Genomic DNA, 12,723 nt, shown 5'->3' with positions numbered 1-12,723 from the left:
AAATGTGTACAGCGTTAAGCTTTTGTGTAGTAAGTCAAGAGTGGCTCCACTCAAGGTGACTACTATACCTCGTTTAGAATTGTGTGCAGCAGTGTTGCTGTCCAAGTTGATCAGTAAAGTCGTAGAATCTCTAAGGTTAGACCTTAAGAAAATTATTTTGTGGTCAGATTCAAAAATTGGATCAACACCTCACCTCATTTGCTGAAAACTTTTGTAGCCAATAGAGTGGCAGTTATTCAGGAAATAACTAGTGGGTATAAGTGGTGCCACGTTAGATCCGAAGACAATCCAGCAGATCTGGTGTCACGTGGCTTGTCTCCTGACAAATTAATTCACAATGAATTGTGGTGGAGCGGTCCTGATTATTTGAGATCAGAACTTAGTTTTGATTTTGATTCACCTACGTTCACAGCTAGGGATGAGACATTTGCTAGTGAATTCAAGAAATCTGTTGAACATTCATTGGTAGCAAGTGTTGATGATGTTATAACACCCATAATAACGAAAGCCAGCCATCCACAGCCATAATTAAAATAGTTGCTTACGTGCTTAGATTTTGTTCTAATGCGAGATCTAAGACAGACAAAAAATCAGGTCCACTCACTGCCCAAGAACTTGACGTGGCAAGAATAAAAATAATTCAGATAGTTCCTAAGCCTGAAACATTTAACTTCAATCACCATGCAAACAGCTGAGATTGTTGTATTGTTTCACCAATCTTTGAAGTTTACTATTTTATCTGTTTATCGATCTCATTCATTTCTATCTACCGATTTCATTAACGAATTGAAAACTGCTATTGATCGAATCAAATGTAAAAATGTTCTAATTATTGGTGATATCAATATTGACCTTCTTGACTCTAACTCTAATATTACTACTGAATACTTAAACTTATTGTGTAGTAAAGGATTTCAGCCATATATCGAAGGCATAACTAGACCTCGATCAAACACATGTCTTGATCACATATTCATACGGAATTCATCTGATATTTCTGATATATATTCTTCTATTTTTTTCTCTGATTTGACAGATCATTATGCAATAATTTGTAAGCTATGTTTTAGTATATCCACTTCAACTATCAGATCAAAACTAACTAACCGTCAGTTTAAAAAACTTGATTATCGGAAACTTCATATTTTTCTTCAAAATTACAATTTTTCATTCAATAATATTGACCCTTCTAATAATTTTGAAGAATTTTTACTTAAACTTGAAACAATAGTACACAATCACGCTGTTAACTAGCTTGTGCTAGTTAAAATAGAAATATAGAATAGAGGGAATATTTAAAATTATTATTTTCAGATATATTTAAAATTGATAGTTGGGAGTATTTTAATTTGATTTTTGGATTTAACTATTTAGAACTGTAGGTCAGGCACCGATAGCAGGCGACAGTAACCGATATACTATAGTACAGCAAACAAATAATTGAACAATAGGAACGTAAATAAGAATGGTTGTTTCTCTATGATGGTAGACATGTTTCTTGGGGGTTTAAAGTAAGTGGCGTCATGTCGATGGAAGAAGCTTTGTCCAAGCGGTGGGAACATAGTCCCAATTAAAAAGAAATACAATCACAGGCCGATGTAAGTAGATGGGGCAATCGCCATTCATTAGGGAATCTTTTAGTTACCGTCACAAAGCATCTGGTCGGTTGTACTTCAGGGGTGCCCTAGGCAAAAGGGATCGTCCGAGGAGTGTTTTCTTGGAGAGAAAGCGGGGAATCGTAGAAAATAAAGGGGACCAACGAATGAATAGACAAATTTCAAGATTGAGAATAGATGACGGCCATTTAAGTAGAAATAGAATCCCTTTATTTAGGGGGTGCAATTAAAGTATAACAGAGGATCTGAAATGCCGAGTGTTAGTCATGGGAAGCTTCGATGTAGGTTAAGGGTTAGGCCATGGCCGTTGGGGTTCTCGGGGTCCTGAAGGGAGAGTCGCTTGGACAAAGAAATTAGGGATGGATCGGCAGTGGCCAATCTTATGAATAAACCTTCAAGAAACGAATAGAAACTTAGAGATGATGGGTAAATATCAAATCAAATGAAATGGGTGGAGTTTTCCAAGGGACGGGGGACGTCCGAAATGAAATCTTAAAGGGATGAGAAAATCTGGATACGAGAAAATGAGTTTTTGTTGGAGTTAGAGAGCAATGCAGTAACAAACTAGACTGAAAAGAGATGACTTGTGAAGACGAGAGCTGTAATCAGAGGAATCGGTTTCCTGGCTGCGATGAGTGTCTAATGGGCTAAAGACTGGAGAAGGGTCTCACCTGGTGAGTGATGCATGGATTATATTCTCTCTCCCATATGTGACATATAGTGTAGGTACTAGTAATTAATTGTTTTGGGGGCTAACTGAGGTGTAATGGAAAATCACGGGTCATATAATGTTCAGGGCCAAGAGCTTAATTGTTTTGGGGGCCAACCGAAGATTTTGTTAAGTATCCTTGAATGGAATATGTATTAATAATTTTTAATAAGGATGATGATATGGCATGAAAAATACAAGTTGCATTAATTCAATTAACTAGAGTGTAAATAAACTAATTAACTTCCAGCATCTCGTGTATGACTACTTTGTGTAAACTTTGCCTGGGTTATTATACTTTATATGTACACAACGCAATTTGAAATCATTGAACGGCATTCGCTTACGTACTTACGAGAACGGCCTCAAACTCGAACGGGCTAACAACGCTAGATATATCAATTGTAAAAACAATAGATCGCAGCTGAATCCTTGGATCACTCATGAATTACGACACCTGACAAAAATTAAGCAAAAACTGTATTATAAAACACGAAAATTTCCATTCGATATCCCATTAAATATAGCCTATAAAAATGTTGTAAAGCTGGTCAAATCCAAAATAAAATCTGCTAAACTTGAATATTTTTCCTACCAATTTTCAAAATGTAACACTCCCACAAAACGCTGGAGATTCATTGATGGTATAATTAAAAAAACTGATGGTCATAATAAACTGTTTTCCTCCGATTCTGATCCTATTTCTCTGGCTCAAAACTTTAATTCCCATTTTGTTAATATTTCCACACTCAATATCAACATAAATGAAGATTTTAAGCAATACATGAAATCGAATTCTCACTCAATATACCTTTTTCCAACAACTGCTGATGAAATCTTGACAATTATTAAAAAATTACCCACTTCTGGATCCTTTGCAGAAACAATCAATACCAAGGTCTTGAAAATTCTACCATATAATATTTTGAATACTCTCTCAGATTTAATAAATATATGTATGGCTAATGGTATATTCCCGAGGTCTTTAAAATCAGCTATCGTAACACCTATTTATAAATCTGGAGATCCCAATGATTTTAACAACTTCAGACCAATCTCAGTTCTACCCTCTATCTCAAAAATATTTGAAACAATTATCAAAAATAGAATTTTTTCTTTCTTGTCACATTTCAGTTTCTTTTCTAACAACCAGTTTGGATTCCTTCCTAATAAAAACACAGAAACTGCTCTACTAACATTTACTAAATTTATCGCTGAAAATATTGATAAATCTAAAAAAACCATTGCAATATTTCTTGATATAAGAAAAGCATTTGATAGCGTGAATCATCATATATTACTCAATAAGTTGTCATATATCGGAATCAGAGGTAATACTCTGAATCTAATTGCTTCTTTTTTAACTCATAGAACACAATCAGTCAAAATTCACAATAGCCTTAGCACCCCATTGGAAATAGTGAAAGGCGTCCCTCAGGGATCTGTATTGGGACCATTATTATTTTTAATATTCATAAATGATTTATGTAATTTAAACATAAATGGCAATATCATAACTTTCGCCGATGACACAGTATTACTTTACTCATCTGATGATTTTCAATCTCTTACTAACCTAATCAATACTGATTTAATTAAAATCCGAAAGTGGTTTGTTGCTAACGACCTTCAGATAAATACATCAAAAACTAAGTTTATAAATTTCTCTTCCCAATCTAACACTCACTTTCACCCTAATTTAATTTTCCATAATTTCAATTGTACTATTAATTCTGATTGTAATTGTTCATGTCTCGAACAAGTTACTACAATTAAATACCTTGGAGTATATATTGATCACAATCTTAAATGGAAGAGTCATATCAAGTACTTGCAAAAAAGACTACGACTAGCAATTTATAAATTTTACTATCTCAAATCCTACTTGAATCAGTCGTTTTTATTAACCCTTTATTATTCCTTGTTTCACTCACTCCTACTATATGGTCTAACTGTCTGGGGTTCTGACTACCTTTCAACCCTTTACCCTATAATCAGCCTCCATAAGAGAATAATTAGAATCATCACAAATAACTTTACTACACCATCAATACAACTTCATCAACATCTTGGAATACTTACATTACGTCAATTATATTTCTATAAATCTATTCTCCTCCTATTCAAAGGTCAATTCTCCTTGCCTTTAAATACATCTCGATCTTCAAATCGATTAAATAATATGTATTCACTTCCGCTGCCTCATAAAACACTGTTGAAGAAACATTTTACTTACCTTATCCCAAAATTCTACAATACATTACCACCAGAAATCACTCACAATACTAATTTATCATCCTTTAAAAAGTGTGTCAAGCAATACATATTCTCACTAGATGGTATAGAAAATTTGTTTTAATGTTTTTTTTCACTTGCTCATATAATCCTTAAATAACGTAACAGTTTAATTTAACTACATGCTGCATCTAGTCGTTTTTGCTTTCATTCCAACATCTAAAAAAAATTATATTTTTAGTTGCAGCATGTAGAACTGTTTTTTAAATTGCACTCCTCTGCTGCCATTAACTTTTATTTTAATTTGAATAATTTTGATTTTTTTTTTTAGTTGACTATTCTGTTTTCCATACTAATCTTTACTAGCATTTACCAGAATGGGTCATTTTTTGATTGACTCCTTGGTAAATTTTTTTCTTTTTGTACTGTTATATGATAACAATAAATTTGATATTAAAAAAAAAAAAAAAAAGTTCAAGGAGAATTCGGTGAGGAATTGAGGAACTTGAAGCAAGGGGCTCAAGTCTCCACTAAAAGCAAATTGAAAAATCTTAATTAATCCCTTCATCGATCAGGAAGGATTGCTTCGCGTTGGTGATCGCATAAATGAAGCAGACATTTCCTACAATCAAAAACACCAGGTAATTCTACCAGCCAAACACCGACTAACGAGACTGATTTTCGAATACTATCACCGTAAACACTTGCATGTAGGTTCTCAAACCTTACTGCATCTCGTTCACCAAACTTTTTGGGTTGTTGGTGCAAGAAACCTTGCGAGAAAAATAGTTCATGAGTGTGTAACATGCTTCCGTGCACAACCGACCACTCTTGAGCAAATAATGGGCAACTTGCCCAAGGAAAGAGTAAACAGAACCTTTCCATTCAACGTTTGTGGAGTAGATTTTTGTGGCCCATTCTACGTAAAATTCAAGGGTCAGAGAAGGGGTCAATTGCATAAAATCTATGTTGCTTTATTCGTGTGTTTTGTGACTAAAGCAATCCACCTAAAATTCGTGTCAGATTTGACAGCAGACGCATTTATTGCATGTCTAAAGAGGTTTTTTTGCTGGACGTGGAAAATGCTCATCAATATTCAGCGACAATGGCACTAATTTCGTCGGTGCCAACACAGAGTTAAAACGTCTTCATCAGATGGTTGTGAAACCTGATGAATCTGTGGCTAATTTTTTCGCCTTCGAGGAAATCACATGCAATTTCCTACCTCCAAGAGCTCCAAATTTTGGAGGCTTGTGGGAAACTGGTGTCAAGTCCTTCAAGCACCATTTCAAAAGAACTGTTGGGTCTTCTAAACTGACGTTAGAAGAGTTTCATACTGTTATGACCCAAATTGAAGGAATTTTGAACTCCAGACCAATTACACCTCTATCGCCAGACATTAATGACTTTGATGTCCTAACAACAGCTCACTTTTTGATTGGACGATCGCTTAACACCGTTGTTGAGCCTGACCTGTGCCACCTTGGTCATAACCATAACACCAAACATGGCCCCCGCTCTGTCCCTTGCGGGATATAAGCGGATTACCTTGCGGCTGGGCCATGCTGGAAGAACTCTCCTGACATCCGGGCCCGGCGAACATCCCCCGACTCGCAAGCCACCGGGTCCGTCCCGCCGGGACTCCACTCCATTCCAAGCAGCCACACTCCGGGAAGCTCCCGGAAACCTCCGATGGTCAAGAAGGAGTACAGGTGGACCGCCCGCCAGATCTCCGACCCAGCAAAAACATTCCGAGGCACTCGGCTCCCCTAGTCCACGAGAGAACACCCCGTCCGCCACTCATCGCTCAAAGGAGCAACAGAACGGAACCAAACGTCCGTCCCCCTCCGGCAGCCCGCGCCCGTCCATGCCAACACCGCACTCCATCCCTACCAATCCATCCGCAGATGGACCCGTGGGATCTCGGTTGCCAATCACTCGCTTCAGCTCCTTTGCCACCTGAAAGAAAACATGCATATATTGGCACATGGAAGCACTGAACAGAAATGACAGCAAGTGCTTAACATCAAGTGGAAATTGTCAGGAAAGAACATGACAAACATCGCAGTTCTGTTAAATGAGCGGGACAGAAGAGAAAAAAAAAATATATGTACAGTGATATGGTGAAAAATATTCCCATGAAACATCACAGTCCATCCGATGAATATCCAGGATTACAGAGCAGTGGGAGTTCGAGAGACTAGACACAAAATAGTCTCACAAACATCACAGTCCAAAATGCATTCCAGAACAAAACCAGCGTTGTGGTAATTCATGGTTCACTACAGTAGATCGTAGAGCTTACAAATATATATATGGATACATGTGAGTAAATGCAAATACATAGAAAAGATTACAAAGATACATGAATATGTGAAAAAGTATAAAAAAGGCAACGGAAATCTGAAGAACATCATTGTCCTAATTTCACTAAGAGTTGACAATGGGAATTCATGTGAAACCTCGTTGTTCGATGAAAGAATGAAAAGTTTATGGTTCGTAATCGGAGTCTGAGCAAGAATCACCTACATCATGACCCTCTACAATACCAGTCACTGGTCTAGGATGGATGAAAGAGTCTTGATTATTTTCAAGTTGATTGATGAGCATTTTAATTTGATCGTGGAGACCAGAGGTACTGAGCACTGAAGTCATCCACGATTGAACATCATTTTCCTGGACCCGGATGTGTAGATTCGCGGTCAAAGGGCAAGTGGTCGCGTAATGGTACGATGTGCCCTCCTCCCCGCATTTGCACTTTTCTGTTCTCTTGTGGAACCTGGCAAGGTAGGCGGGAAATGGACCGTGTTCGGAAAAGAAGAGGATCATTTTCCTAGTCCATTTCCTAAGCTTGCAGTTAACGGTGGGGAGCAGAGCGAAAATTTTGCGACCAGTCTTTCTCTCGTTAGACCATCGATGCTGCCATTTGGTCATCATTTCTTCATGAAGAATGTTGGTTGCCCATGACACGGGGAGAAATATCGTGAAATCTGGTGAAGCTCTGGTCGTCGCTGATTTGGCCAGTTGATCGGCCCGTTCATTACCATATGTGATGTTACTTGCTTTTTTTCAACTGCGATTTTTGTATCAGTGAAAAGATGGACTACCTAAGTTCGCTCCAGCAACGAAATAAGTGGCACTTCTCAAAATCTAATGTGCAACCAGGTGCCATGGTGATTATCAAGGATAATAATTTGCCACCGTGTAACTGGTTACTTGGAAGAATCGAAGAAATCATTCCAGGCCCAGATCACAAGGTTCGCGTTGTGACTGTACGAACTAAAAATGGACTAATCAAACGATCCATAGCAAAAATTTGTTTGCTCCCGCTTCAAGAGAAATGAAGTGACTGGGTCTTCATGTACTTTTTTATCTAGTATTTGTGTTTATCATATTTAAGCGGATATATCTTAGTATTTTTATTTATGCATTTTAGCTGCATAATTTCATTTTATGTTGATGATGATGTTTTTTTTTTAAGCTTTTCAGAATGGATATTAATTTGAATTGACTGTACATATGTTTGTTGCATTTTGAATCAATTGCAACGCGTGTTTGATTACAGCAGTTATGTGTTTAGATTTGTTTCAGTTCATTTGATGCCTAAGATAGGATATGCCTGCACAAGTAAGATGCATTTATCTTGCAAATGTATTATTACCATTATAGTTATATGCTCATGATTCTTCATAATTACTTTTTCAATATGTATTGTGTACAAGTTTTGATTTCAAGCATTTTTTAATTTCTTTTGTATTGTGTTAAATTGATATTGGTTGTAATTAGCATTACAACGCCGGGCGGGATGGCAACGCCTAAATTTTTATCTTTTGCTCCCAACACAAGATGGAGTTGATGTCAACTTTCGCTTTTCTTTTCTTGTGTATTTCTTATTATTATTATGTCTCTCTCCCTCTCTCTGGGGGAAAAATGTGTGTGAGTGTATGTAACAACCCTCCAGTGGGAGGTTGTCTTATGTAATCCCCCAGCGTTTTTCAGTCACGCATTATTGAATCACCCTTCTCACAGAATTAAAATTTGTTGAGTTTAAAAACACAGGTGTGTGTTTGAGTTCATGGTATTGACCAGAGGCATTATAGACAGTATCATCATCGCTCACCAGCAAATTTATGCTTTCTTTCTTTCCTTCAAACCGAGCACAACTCAGGTCTATCACCATTTATGGGCGATTTACTACCTAACGAGTTGTGCCGGAGGTGTAACTGTGCGTGTACCTAAAACAGTCTGAGTGCATATGTAGCGTTGTGTTTGATTTTTCAGTGCTGCCATCTATATTTCAGAAGTGAAGTGAGTAATGTGTTATGATTAATTTTTTTTTTTTTTCGCTGTTTGTAGGTCTCCCCAGTAGCACAACGATATAGTACAATATTTGGACCATATCGTTATATATCGAAATGTCAGAGGAATATCAGATGTCATAACTATGATATAGAACGATCTCGTCTTATATGGTGCAAATTATTTATGATGTTAATTGATCAAATCTTTAATTTTTCAGCCGAATATGTATTTGATTCCATGTGAATAATCTCTACTTTGAAGGACAACAACTTGGGACAATAAATTATTTTAATATAGTTTGAAAAACATAGATCTATATCGTGCACCTGACAAAGATCTATATCAGATTCTCGATATAGACCTGATATAGATCTATCAAAGACGACATAGCTCTATATCCTGAGCATGACATACATCTATATCGTGAACCTGACAAAGATATATATCAGATACACAATATGCTGGTATATCACCATATTGTGTGCCTTTAAATAAAAATATTGCCTTCAAATAAAAATTTGGAGAAAATTTAAAGTCGAGTGTACAATTTTTTGTTTGAATTGAAATTAAAAACGTTTGAATGAATAATTTTTCATATGAAATTTTGATTTTAATAGGATTAATTATGTTGATATATCAAAATCATTTCGTCAGTTATAATTGAATCCTTACTGTGTATGTTTTACATCGTAGATGTTGGTATTTTAGAAGGAGCGAGAACTTATCCACTGTAACTTTAATTGCCACTTTATAATTGCACATATTTTTTAATTAAAAAAAATTGCTTTTGTTTTTGTTGTGTGTTTTTCTTAAAATTATTTATTTTTTTCCTTTGATGTTTTCATTTTTACCATAATTTGAGAATTTTAACTCTTTTGTGATGCATATTTTTTATTCTGTATTTTTTGTTTTATTAGCATATAAATTAATAATTTTAAATAAATAATATACTACACAATACATTAATTTGTTTCTTGTGTTTTTTGTATTATATATAATTTCCTCAATTATAATATAATTTTTCTATTATCTGCCTCAAAATGATAAATATGTCTCACAATTTCTATTTTGTAATTTTTGTGCATACATGAAAATGAATAAATTTGATTGAAAATACAAGTAAAAAAAAGATTACTTGTAATTTAATGTTATAATAAGAAACTCTAACCAGTGCTGTAGTGGTGGGTTCGTAAGATAAGGAGTTAGAGATGGGAAGAGTTCAGGGTACATGGGTTCAAATCCACCCACCTCCGAATAGCTACACTTTTTTTTTTAATCTCTTCCGAAAGGGCGCCATCTATCGTCCAAAATTTGAAGTATTTGAATATATCGCATTCACGATATAGATCTATTTATCTCCGACTATGCCTTTTTTAGCCAGAACGATATCGTGGCCCGATATAGATCTATATTGAAAACTGAAATTTTACGATATAGATCTATATCTTTGTGCTACTTGGGCTGTTACTGTGAGACTTTTTAACGGGAGATCGGCTCGCATTCGCGCCTTGAAGTTGGGAACCACAGAAAACCAACTTCAGCCGACCACAACTATGGCAACGGTGGGGTTCGAACCCGGGTTCTCGCGATGCGAGTCCGTCACTATGACCATTCGACCACCATAGCGGTAGCAAATTTATGCTGTTCTCGACATCTCTTCTGAATCGGCGTTGTTAGCACTAGATCGCAACTAGATGCTTGGTCAGCCGGGGCAAGCACGCATTTGGCTTCCTTGTAATGTTAAAAAAATTGATGGGCGAAATTTGGTCTCCCCCACCCCTGGTCCCTCCTAGTTGCAGCCTTGGTTTAGCACCGCCAGAAAATTCACTTATGAGCATTTATTGTGGCCACACACACAATTAATTTATAAAATTCAGTCAGAGGCGTTTCACCCTATGAAACACCGTTTACAGCACCGCGCGGCTACTTCATCAACACTTTTGGGGCAAGTGGTGCTAAATACCGAAGAACAAAAAAATAGCGACATCTTTAAAAGATGTCACATCTAGCAACAGGACCCTACGATCAGATGCTTCACGGGGCTCTCAATACCGAATTTCTTTGAAAAAACAAAAAATGGTAAGAGTCGTCTCGGGCTCCCAAGTCGGAGCCCTGCCAGCCCCACCCTTGGCCATAACGCCAGTTTTCCTAGCCGATTCATGAACAATTCGTTTATTAGAAAATTTTTTATTTTTGATGAAATCTAAACGAGAGAGAGAAAAAAGGAACTTGAGAAAAAAATTTACATATGATTTTGATGCTGTCAAAACGTTTCGAGAGAATGTAACAAATAGTCTTATTAGTTGTTTTCAAGTTTTGTAAAAGATGATCTTTTATAAAACTTTTATAGTGTAATCCCGGTTTAATGTTAATTTCAGATATATTTTAGGCCAGGATTAATATACTATAAAAGTTTAATAAAAGATCTTTTACAAAACTCTGAACAGAACCAATAAGCCTATTGGTTACATTTGTTCAAATGTAACCAATAGGATTTGTGTGACCATTTGTTCAAATGTAACTGATGCGGTTGCATTTTCAACTTTTATGCAATGTAAAATGCTGGCCTTACACAGAAAATATTTTTCAATGTAATGATTTTTTATTCAGAGAACACTTATTTCCCATAAAAATATTCCATTTAAATATGTTGCAAACACATAATGATTTGGGGAAAAAATTTAAAATTTCCAGTCAGTCAGTCAGTCTGTATCTCTCTCTCTCTCACACACACAAAAGTATATAGATAATATTTTCCATACTCATTTTTATTCCATTTGATATAAAATTGTATATTTTTTTTATCTGTGTTGTTTTGAGTGTAAGGATATACAGTAAAACCTCCTCTAACTGCCACCTCCTAACAATGGTAATCTCAGAACAACAGCCACATTTTGTTGGACCAAACGAATCCCATAGAATTAACATTGCAGGTAAACTCAGAATGATTTTTGAATAACGGTCACTTTGAACCTGGAGTTATGAAACATGAAAAAAAAAATGCATATATATCACTGAGAAAAATAATTTTCAAGCTGATTTATATATATTCCCCCTGAACTCTATGGGGGGATTATGTATGCTTTCTTTTCCTTGGTATAAATGCTAGATGTGACCTATAAATGTGCCATGGGTCACTTAAGTGATCTAGAGACAGTACCCGAGGTCACTCTGTAAATGTGAAAAGTGATCTGTAAATGTGCTGCTTAGTTCATTCTTACAAAATTAGGTTTGAGATTTCGGGCCACATCAGATGACTCAGAGTGTCACATTTGACCCGCATGTATGGTTTGATCATGAGTGGGAATAAATAACTATTTTGGGGGTTGCTGGTATACCGTCTTTGTACATATCACTTTTTCTCACCAGTCGTTTCTGTTGTGTTGCACTGCAAGCCTGAATTTTAATATGCCAAAATAGGGCTGAATATCGGTTAACGAGGCTGCAACTAGATGCTTGGTCGGCATGCACACATTTTGGCTTCTCCCCTCTGGTCCTCTCAAGTTGCCAGCCCTGTCTCTCTCTCTCGATTAATCAATTTTATTATAATAGTACAGTGTCCACGGGCAGGGCATGGGGGAGCATTGCCCTCCCAGCATCAAAGGTGAAGTCGACTGATCTAATGAATATATATGAATTGACGTCATCATCATCGTGCCCCCCCCCCAGGAATAATGACCCTGCCCTCCCAGATTTTCAAGTCTATCTCCGCCTATGACAGTGTCAATATAATCACACCTTCTAATGTAATCAATTATATAATTATTGTAATCAATTACAGAACAGATTATCATTTTACATGTTAAATAGAGCAAAACATTTTAGTTTTTTTTTTCAGAAATGTAACAGCCACTTCCCAAT

The sequence above is a fragment of the Pholcus phalangioides genome, unplaced genomic scaffold (genome assembly GCF_987345545.1).
Source record: "Pholcus phalangioides strain wild (caught in Gottingen) unplaced genomic scaffold, Ppha-v1.0 ptg000017l_1, whole genome shotgun sequence".
Lineage (NCBI taxonomy): Eukaryota > Metazoa > Arthropoda > Arachnida > Araneae > Pholcidae > Pholcus > Pholcus phalangioides.
This window is presented reverse-complemented; position numbering follows the sequence as displayed.